This window comes from Rhamphochromis longiceps, linkage group LG8 (genome assembly GCF_057381845.1).
Source record: "Rhamphochromis longiceps isolate RC_006_pf linkage group LG8, R_longiceps_female_GT1.1, whole genome shotgun sequence".
In the NCBI taxonomy this organism is placed as follows: domain Eukaryota; kingdom Metazoa; phylum Chordata; class Actinopteri; order Cichliformes; family Cichlidae; genus Rhamphochromis; species Rhamphochromis longiceps.
In genome coordinates this window covers 31,670,782-31,680,377 of record NC_140564.1, presented here as the reverse complement: position 1 = coordinate 31,680,377, position 9,596 = coordinate 31,670,782, and the positions used below count along the sequence as shown (strand labels likewise).

The 9,596-nt window shown below is 39.9% G+C and overlaps 1 protein-coding gene across 4 annotated transcripts in view; it reads left to right on the top strand.

Moving 5' to 3' along the window:
• Positions 1–1,137: 1,137 nt before the first annotated feature.
• Positions 1,138–9,596, top strand: part of LOC146664059 (KAT8 regulatory NSL complex subunit 1-like) — a 42,559-nt gene continuing 34,100 nt past the window's right edge. For 2 of the 4 annotated variants that reach the window (XM_085417072.1, XM_085417069.1), the window contains exon 1: positions 7,309–7,813. The gene's annotated coding sequence lies outside the window, so the exon portion shown is untranslated. Of the gene's footprint in view, positions 1,179–2,867; positions 2,948–2,970; positions 3,240–7,308; positions 7,814–9,596 lie in introns of those variants that run through there. The other 2 variants (XM_085417070.1, XM_085417071.1) reach the window with 2 other exon arrangements.

Sequence of the window (9,596 nt, the reverse complement as noted above, 5' to 3'; positions counted from 1 at the left end):
AATGAAAATGCATGAAAAGGTAAGTTTTTCAAATTGTTTGAACCACAAATATCTAAAATACTGAAGCTGTATACTTACAAAAACTCCAGATGTGAAGGTTTTTTCCAAGGTGATTTGCAAACTGTAACGCACATGTAATTACACTGTACTCAATGACTGTGGAATAACTTGGATATATTTTTATTTTTGCATTTATTTTTTAAATATTACCTTTTGTGGTTGTTTTTAACAGAGTGGGGTATGGAGACCTGCTTAACTCTTATGGTTTCAGCTTTTTAAAATCTTGCGCACAGCCCAGGTGCCCAGCCCAAAATCTGCTTCTTCACACTTAAAGAAAGGGGAAATTTGTCAGTGGTTTTACTGGCCTGGCTCGCCTAAGATCAAACTGGGCTGCATGTGGCTGCTGGGCTAAGATGAGTTTGACACCCCTGCTCTAAATGTTGAAAAGGCTTCACCCTCGGCCAGGCCTCTGCTCCTAAGTCATTTTCACTCCCCCTGCACGTACCTGAGAAAGGTCAGACTTAAGCTTTACTGACACAGCCCCACAGTTTGCCCCTCTGCGATGCTAACCGCTGGATATTCATGCAGCCAGCACAATGCTGCCTCACTGACTTATATATCCACCCATCCTGTCTCCGTTGCCTGTAAGTAAGCATCAGCAGCTTCAAGTGAATCTCCATTCTTGTAAGGGGTTTACCCGCTATTGTGCCTTTCACCGGTGAAATATCACCCCGCCAGCTCTTATCTGCTTAGAAATACGATGCAACAGAATATAGTAAACAAACTCACGCGCTGCCATTAGCTTTATGTTTGCGTTTTTTTTTATTGTGCAGTGAAAACCAGTGGCTCATTTCTAAGCAGTAGTCCCCAAAAGCAAAGCATCAAAATGGGAGACAGTGTAGTTACTTTGAGTGAGAACAGTCGCGTAATGGGGCAGTAAAATGTGTGCTTCATAAATAACGGGTAAGTTGTGAAACATTTTCAAATAAAAACAATATATTTTGGGATAATGAAGTTTCATGCTATGAACTTTCGTCCACATTTCCGCTGTACGGGCATTTGCAAAGATTGACATCTGCAGCAGCCAATAGAAAGCCTCGAACTGGTCTCTCGACCAATAGCAGCGCAGGGGGGGCTGGTGTTATGGAGTCGTAAACGGTTAGTAACAGGACAAGCAGGTAAGTAAGATTTTGTCTTGTTATTTTCTTAAAATAAATGAACGCTCCGCTTGGCAGGAAAAAAACACACATTACGTTAAGCCCCCGGTTGTTTGGCTTGAGCTGGCGGAGTTTTTAAGCGCACTTTTCTGCTAAACGTGCAGCAGTCATTGAGAAGTCAGAGTGGGATCGGGAAGCAAACAAGCTAGCGAGCGTTAGCATCTCTTGCTAGCTCAGCTGGCTGCTATCTGGCAGCCTGGGAGTTCCAAACATTAGCCTGTTAGCTCCGCAACTGGAGAAACTACTGTTTGATTATAGCATAAATCTCCAGTGGCGCATTCCTTCACACAGCGTTCAGTGAAGGAGCCGCTTTTTGTAAACTTACATTTTAATTTCTACACCGTGGTGCTGACATTAAGCGACATTTAAAACTTTTTCATTATAAAAATTTGCAACGATAACGTTAGTGGATGTTAGCTTTAGCTAGCGTTAGCGTGGCAGCAGGACATTCAGATGAATAAATAAATAATAAATAATAAATAAACAGCTGGGGAGACGATACTCAAGACTGAGTCCTAGAAAAAAATAGTGGGGCGGGCGAAGAGGGTATAATTCAGAAAAAACGCTCAAATTCCGAGATTAAAGTCGCGCATTAACGAGAAAAATAGGAGAAATAGTGTTTATTTGTAGCCAATGAGTGACTTTGCTTCACTTTTGAACATTAAGTTTGAAAGAAAATCAGAAATGTGAACTCCTTGTAATAAAAGACCAACAACACCTCTTTCCAAGTATGTTGTTAAGGCAGACAACAAGCGACAAACTCATTTTCACTACGCTGCAGCGCAGGTCTACGTGCAGCAAGCGGTGGGAGGAGTGCACGGACCCTCAACAGTGTACAGCACTGGAAAAACGTCATGTATACTGACGTCCCGCTTCGCTCTCATACAGTGCCAATTTTATATTTATTTATTTTTTACGTACACTGCGCCTCGTTTTTCATATAACCCTGGCATTGTTTTTATTTTTCAGTTTTGTTTGTTTGTTACATTTTTTAATTGTGCCAGATTTGCAATTAACCCTAATTTTGCGTTTTTTTCCACTTAAATTTGCTATAAATTTTATTTGTATATATTCCTTTTTTCCCTTCTTTAATTTGCATTCGTTTTCTCAGAAATTAGCCCCACGTTTGTCATGTAAATTAGCTGTTCTTTATGTTAAATTGCCCCTAAATTCAAGGGTTGTTCTTTCCATTTTCCACTGGGCAATTTTCCAAAGTTTGCTATTTTTTTCCTCAAAAATTTGCCCCCCCCCCCCCCCCCCCCCTTTTTTTTCTTGTAAATTTACAATTTTTTTAGTTAGTGTAATGTGCTGATATCGATTTACTCATGTAATTGTTTTTGCCCGTTCGAATTTTCTTTCTCTATAGCATCAGGATTGGCAATCAGCATAAGAACTGAAGTAAAATAAAAAGTAAAATCTGCCAAATCAACAACATGGTCCAACAAGGGCCTTGTGAATTAAGGGAGCAGCTGATAGTAGCTTATATATCTGTAACTTGCAACATGTACAAACAAAAAATTCCACAAGAGTTACAGGCTTGCGCATCACCTAACCCTCTATCTTTTCCTACTACGCCATCATAGTTAAATGTATTGTCTGAAAATTTTGATTCAAGTAATCTTATTTTTTATTTTATTTGTTTCATTTTAGGTGTCATATTTTCATGTGTGGAAACTGGGAAAATGATCCCATGGATTATTGATTGGAGTTCACCGACAATGGAGTTAAAGGTATAATTGTTATATGCATTTACCTTTATTTTAAAGCCAGGGGGTGCTGCAGCCACCCAATGGCCTTGGAGAAAAGATCACATCAGGGATATAAGTAGTCTGGATTTTGAGCACCCGTGTGAAGAGCAACTGATTAGCATACTCTGTGGACATGTCCCTGTGGATGTATTTTGGTCAAGTGGGATGGATTACATATCCTTGAAGTCTGAAGGGATCACCTAGGAGGAGCACAAGGAAGTTGAGACATCTTTGCATCAGCTGTAACCTGGAGCAAGAGCAAATGGATGGATGGGTATTTGCCAGTTATAACAGTCACAAATCGGTTTGTTTTGTTTCTGTGATGTTTTTCGTTCACGTCCCATGAAGACCTGCGGGGGTCATTTTAGGTTAATACAAAGCAACAACAAAAGGAAAGAAGTAATATTAGGAGGTGAAAATCACACTTTTAAAAGTTACTGTGGTAAATCAATAAGAAATGGCAATCAAATTTTCAAGAAAAAAAATGCAGAAATTCTCAGAAATGAAACTAGCGACAAGACTGGTTCACTGAAAAAGTTATGTTTGTAAAAAGTGTAATATTCTTATAAAAACAACAAACATTTTTGAAAATGATAGTCTTTAATATAAAAGAAAAGAAAATCCAGAAATGATCAGAGATTGAAGCCAACAACGTTTTTTTCTCTTAAGAAATGACAAGGTATATTTCTTTATTTTATTAAAGTAATTTGCAAGAGTTAAATGGAAGTATACCCCTGCTTCACTGTACAAGAGTTGGGAGTGGCTCAAGAGTTGGGACTTTGCCTTGTAATCGGAAGGTTGCCGGTTCGAGCCCCGGCTTGGACAGTCTCGGTCGTTGTGTCCTTGGGCAAGACACTTCACCCGTTGCCTACTGGTGGTGGTGGTCAGAGGGCAGCTGTCTGGCAGCCTCGCCTCTGTCAGTGCGCCCCAGGGTGGCTGTGGCTGCAATGTAGCTGCCATCACCAGTGTGTGGATGACAGGTTGTGTAAAGCGCTTTCTTCCTCCCTCTGATTTCCACACACACAGATAATGAAGTGTTTATAATGCATGTCCTTTCTGGTAGTCTGATTATGCTCAGAGGCCATGCAAGACCTGTTAGAATAGAATTTTTAATACTTAACAAGCATCAGGAGATCAGAGGTACTGAAACAATCTAAAATCACATATTTTTTTCCATTTTCATTTAATAGTGGGCTTAAATGGTAGTGAGACAAGAGAGGATATAATGTAACTTTGTAAACATCTCAGCTCGGGTTTGTACCCGTTTCTAGACGAAAACACTTCTCAGTAGAGAACTACGTTGAATTTCTCTTTTAGTGTGGGAAAATGGCTGTCAGTGTGCAACGAGTCGTTTATAGGATTATCTTCTAGTGCACAGGATGTTATTAAAAGTTGTTTATTTAAATGTCAAAGAAGATAAACCAGACAAGCAAGAGACACTGGAGTAACAGTATGATCATCTAGTGATGGGCGAGTAGCTGCAGAAAAGTAGCCTCCCTTAGCAAAAAATAAAAAATAAAACCCATAAATAGTGTTTGAAAGAGAAACTTGAATCTGATATTACTTTTTAAACAATTTCAACAAAACACAGGGCATATTTTTCAATTAAAGTTGTGCCTAATGTAACTTGAAGTCCATCCAAGAAAATTAGGTTAACATACTCACTGTGCTAGAGCCGTGCTTAAAATACCTTCATATGATAAACAAAAATTCAATTAATTTGAAGCTACATGATGTTCAGGTTTATCATTCAAAAATAGATAAATGATATCTCAGTGTGTAGCCTCAATACAATTTAGACACAATTAAGCCTGGGAAAAAAATCAAAATGACAATGTAAATGTTTAGAAACAAGCTGTTCAGTGGCAAATATTAATTGTTTATTTTTCCATTGATGTGGATGTCAGTCAGCATCGCTGCAAATAGTAGCCAATAAGCTAGCCTTCAACCCAGCTGCTACTTCATCTCTTAAAAATAAAAATGAAAAGAAATTGTGCAATATGCAAAATTAGGTCAAGAAGAAGGAAGTACAATTTGTTAGATGAGATAAGATAAACTTTTAGTCCCACAGGTGGGGAAATTTGTTTACTTATTTGATCAGGTATATACCTGTTTAAATCTTACCTTAAATTGCAAAAGCTTTTGAAAGCAGAAAACAGTGGCCTGGGTTCGAGTCCAAACTGCTGACATGTCTTTCTTCACTATCCAATTTTTAGAAAAACAATTTTTAAAGGCAAAATAATAAAAAAATAAAATACAATAAAAATACTATTTTAAAAAGGGGGGCTTGAGTATCACTAATTAAGGTAATGCAGAGGGTTTTTCCTAGTTCAGAAGGGGCCTCTGTTGGGTTTGACTACACCCGTAAGCATGACTGATGCACATTTAGCTAAGGGAAGTAGTCTTTGTTATGTTATGTATGGCCATTTAAGAAACAAGCTCGAGTTCATTAAACCTCTGCAAAAATCTTCTTTAAGAAACAGAAGCTCTTTGGTGGGTGTCAGTATTTTGTTATTTGTAGGAAAATTCCTACTAAATGTGGGCCAGTCATGCTTGCATGTGAGGTCGCCCTCCAAAGGCCAATTTTGAGGCCTAAAAAAGAACTCATAGCATTTGAACTTAAAGCATTGCATGGATACAAAACACTGATAAGACTGACTTTATCTTACAATAAGATGATAACTCTGTTAGTCCCCACTCCCCTTTACAACTTCCCAGCAACCACATCCCCCCTCATTACTGAGGTCAGGGATTTGCATTTTTCCTTTAATTTGTCACCCATCCACATGATGATCTTTTCATTAAAAATCAGTCAGATGTGAACATTTTTTTTGGTCTGATCCCCTCAGAATCGGTTTTCCATAATACAAAGTAATAAGAGGTTTGTCTATAATAACAAAGACTTCCTGTGATCCAGGCCCTCCCAAATGCTTCATCTGCATCTGGACATCAGTCAAAATAAAATGAAAACGTCACTTTTTATTAAAAACTTTTAATAAAAGGTCTCTTTTTTTTTTAAATCTATTAGGCAACAATTGAAAAATTTCACAGAAACACAGGTAGGAGTCAGAGTATATTATAGCAACTTTTTTAGCCTTAAACATGCTTGTATATATTTTATCCTGCAGTTTTGTTTTGCGGCTAATAAAAAAAGATAGCAGTATAAATGCAACAAAAACATGAGACCGTTCTAAAGAAAATGCTGTAAGTAAGTGTTTTAAAACATGCCATAGAAAGTACGTTTTTATAATGTTGTCAGACTAATTGATACTTAACAGGCTGTGTCGCCTTCATTATAAGGATTAAATATGTATTGTGGCTCAGTACAGAACTTTCTGGTCATAAATTGCTCAAATTAGATGGTGAAAAATAAAATATCTGCCACTAGAATGCATTATAATAAATCATTATAATGCATAGTAATAATAATCTAATTAGCACTGTAGATATTTATAATAAATATATTAATAAATAATAAAATTATAATAAATAGGGTTAAAATACACAAACTTTTTAGAAACTTTATTTCTTGTTGACCTAACATTTTGCTAAGAATGACATATTCATTAACTGAGTTTTGTTTCATTTATGCCTGTTCGGACATAGTTGGCGCTGTTTTTTGCACAATATGAAGGTTCACACGCGGCTCTGTGGGGAAGATCTCCTTCATGCGGCCAGTAACACTTGACACTAAACATAAACATTTAAGACTGATGAGTTAAATTGATTCCCTTATAGTTTTAGCTTAGTTTGTTCTTGTTTGGAGGTAGTTGGCGCTATGTTTGGGCACAGCGTGAGGCTTTTATTATTTTATTACACGCAGCACTGTGGAGAAGAGCTCCTTCATGTGGCCGCTGGCTGAACCTCGTCATGAAGCTTGTTGTGTGTAGTGTAGTGTGGTGTTTGTGGGCGATCCTGTTCCTGTTAAAAAGTGACAAGAGGCGCAGGCTCTGTTTGCACAAATTCTTCCAAAAAATAGCTGCTTAGGGGAGCAGATCCCGGCTGTAGTCCTCGTTCCTGTTAGTTATTGTTGATTTTCCGCGTAAATATTTAGCGCACAGGTGGTCTTTGAAGCATAAGGGGTATTTTCTGTGTGTACCGTTGGAGTAGGAGCATAGATATGGCGTGTTTAACCAGAAACAGCAGCGGTCGCGGAACCAGTACAGCAAGAAAATAAAAGTGTGTGTCCGCTGGTATCTTTTTTGGAAGACAATGCCCTCCTGTGGGATCTTCTTTTGAGCTTTTATGTCGTTTCTTATCTGCCCTTTACTCTAGTGGTGACTATGAGAAACGTCTCCCGCCTACCAGCTCTAGCACATACGCACACACTCACGCGCGCGCGCAGCACTTCTATGTTTGTCAGAGTCAAATCCGAGGGAGAGGAGCTAGCCGCCATTTTCTAAGCGTCTCTCCCTAAAACGAGAGAAAACGGCTCGCGGCAAACTGCCGTCTGGATTACCTCTTCCTCACCGGGAATCGGACTTTTCGGTAAAGGATTGCCGTGAAATCGCCTACGTTTGAAGTAATTTGGAGTAGAAAGGACGGTTTCGCGGCCTTGCCCTTATATTCGGCGAGGCTAGCTGGCGAGTAAGGTGTAGCTCGTTGATTCGCCCATTGCTGTATCCGGAACGAACCCGAGCGGCTCTGCGCTGTGGACCCGGGCCCCTTTTCCTCCGCTCTCTGGTTGCATTTATTATTTTATGGATATTAATTGATGGCTGAGTGATCGAGTCAACGCGCCACATTTTGTGCGTGTGTGTGCGTGTTAGCACCCTTGGATTTTTTTCCACCAGAAACTGCAGGGGATTGTTGCCGAAATTCCCTCGGATAGTGCAACCTCGTCACGTGGTAGGTTCCTCCTTTTTCTTTGTTAGCGAGCTAGCTAGACTTGGCTGGGTCTACCCCCAACTTCTCCGCTTTTGACACATTTGAGCCCCATTTGTTTGGCGAACTGAATGAGGACCGCTGTAGATTTAAATGTAAAAACAACAGGGCTGCCTCGCATGTGTTCCTGTAGGTCTAATTACAATGCAAACCATGTCTGCACCCTGCATTTAGCTCCCAGCGCGTTTTAAAATAAGTTCTGGGGATGGCCAGATGCTAACAAGAGGCCAGGATTCATTCTCACGCTAATTCTCCGTTTCGTTATTTATGCTCTCATAATACATGTCAGTGCTGGGCGTTTATGCGCCTCAAACTATCAGCCCGGGCGGTGCGCACAGGTTACGCAGGCTGGAAATGTTTACGTGCCTAACTGGGTTAGCTTAAAGTTTACGGCCGAGATATTGAAGGGAGAGCTTCAAAATAAAAGATCTAATGTGTCGCGGATGGGCAGCTTTTCACTGCAGCTGGAGGCTAAGCTTGCGGGCAGGTTGTGTTTCTTGCATCAGCAGCGTTAATTTGCACACAGTGTGTCTGAAGTGACAGGCTCCACGGAGGAGATATTTATCTGCCGAGTTTCCCTGCTGCGTGATCTCCTGCTCGCGTGTATGTTTTCTTAAGATATTCAGCCACGTCTCGATGCTACAATCGCTCTGCTCTTCGGTGGCTTCAAGGCTATGAATAGACTATTATAGCCGTGTGCTCTCAAAACGCTTTTGTAAACATCAGGAAGACATTTTGGTGATTGCGTTATGCTTTGCTAAACGTTGGATGTGGATATTATTTTTGTCGCATCTCTACAGAGGCTCACTAATGGTGCAGTCGGTCCGTAGGGTTGGTTATTTAAATTACCCCCCGTTCTATGCTCAGCGTGTTGCATGAACTCGCTCAGTGTGTTTAAAGCGGAATGGGCGTTTTTTTTTTTTTTTTTTTTTTTTTAAGGTGGATGAATTGCATTGCATAATCTGCTTCGGAAATACCAACATGGCGTAGTGCGCGCTGACTAGAAACTGCGGTGAAAATACTGAGAGCCGCCTCCATTCATCTCGCCCTGCAGACGCTACAGCGTACATGCAGCTCGCTTTTTATCTGCTGAATTGTGAGAAGGGAGGCTTTTTATCTAAAAGTTTAACATAGATACAAGAGATACTTGGCACGTTTGACGTCCTTAAGGTTTTCTTTAAATTTGAATAATTTACTGACAGATGTAATTGGATAATAATTTAGGGAAAGGTGTAATAGCTGAAAATTAAACAAGAATCCAGTCAGGATGACATCATGTGTTTTGGGCTAATGCTGGGGCCTAAATCCACCTACTTACTGTAAGAAACCCTGCTGCATACTGACTTACCAGGGCACATGTAGGGCAGTGGGGTTTGGGGTAATTTGCATTGGCTTTTCCTGTTCCTCTCTCATAAAAAGATGTCTTCCAAAGCGTATTCTTTAAAGAGCAGCTTTGTTAAGTTAAAGACAATGAGGGCTTGTTCACACAGGCATGGGTGGAGTGGGAATAATAATTTATTAGCCTGGGATTTAGCTCAGTTGTCTGTTTATTCCATCTTTGTCTTTAGCATCACCAGCCCCAAGGTCAGTGTGTGCATTTTAATTTCTTTGTACTTACCAGATGTTGTGGGTCCCTCTGTTGACAAATTATTGTTGATTTCAGTGACAGCCAAAGAATGGTTCTGGAGTGAACGATTGTATTTTAAGAGACTGAAAACACTTTTGCCCGGGATTTTCTTACCCTTCA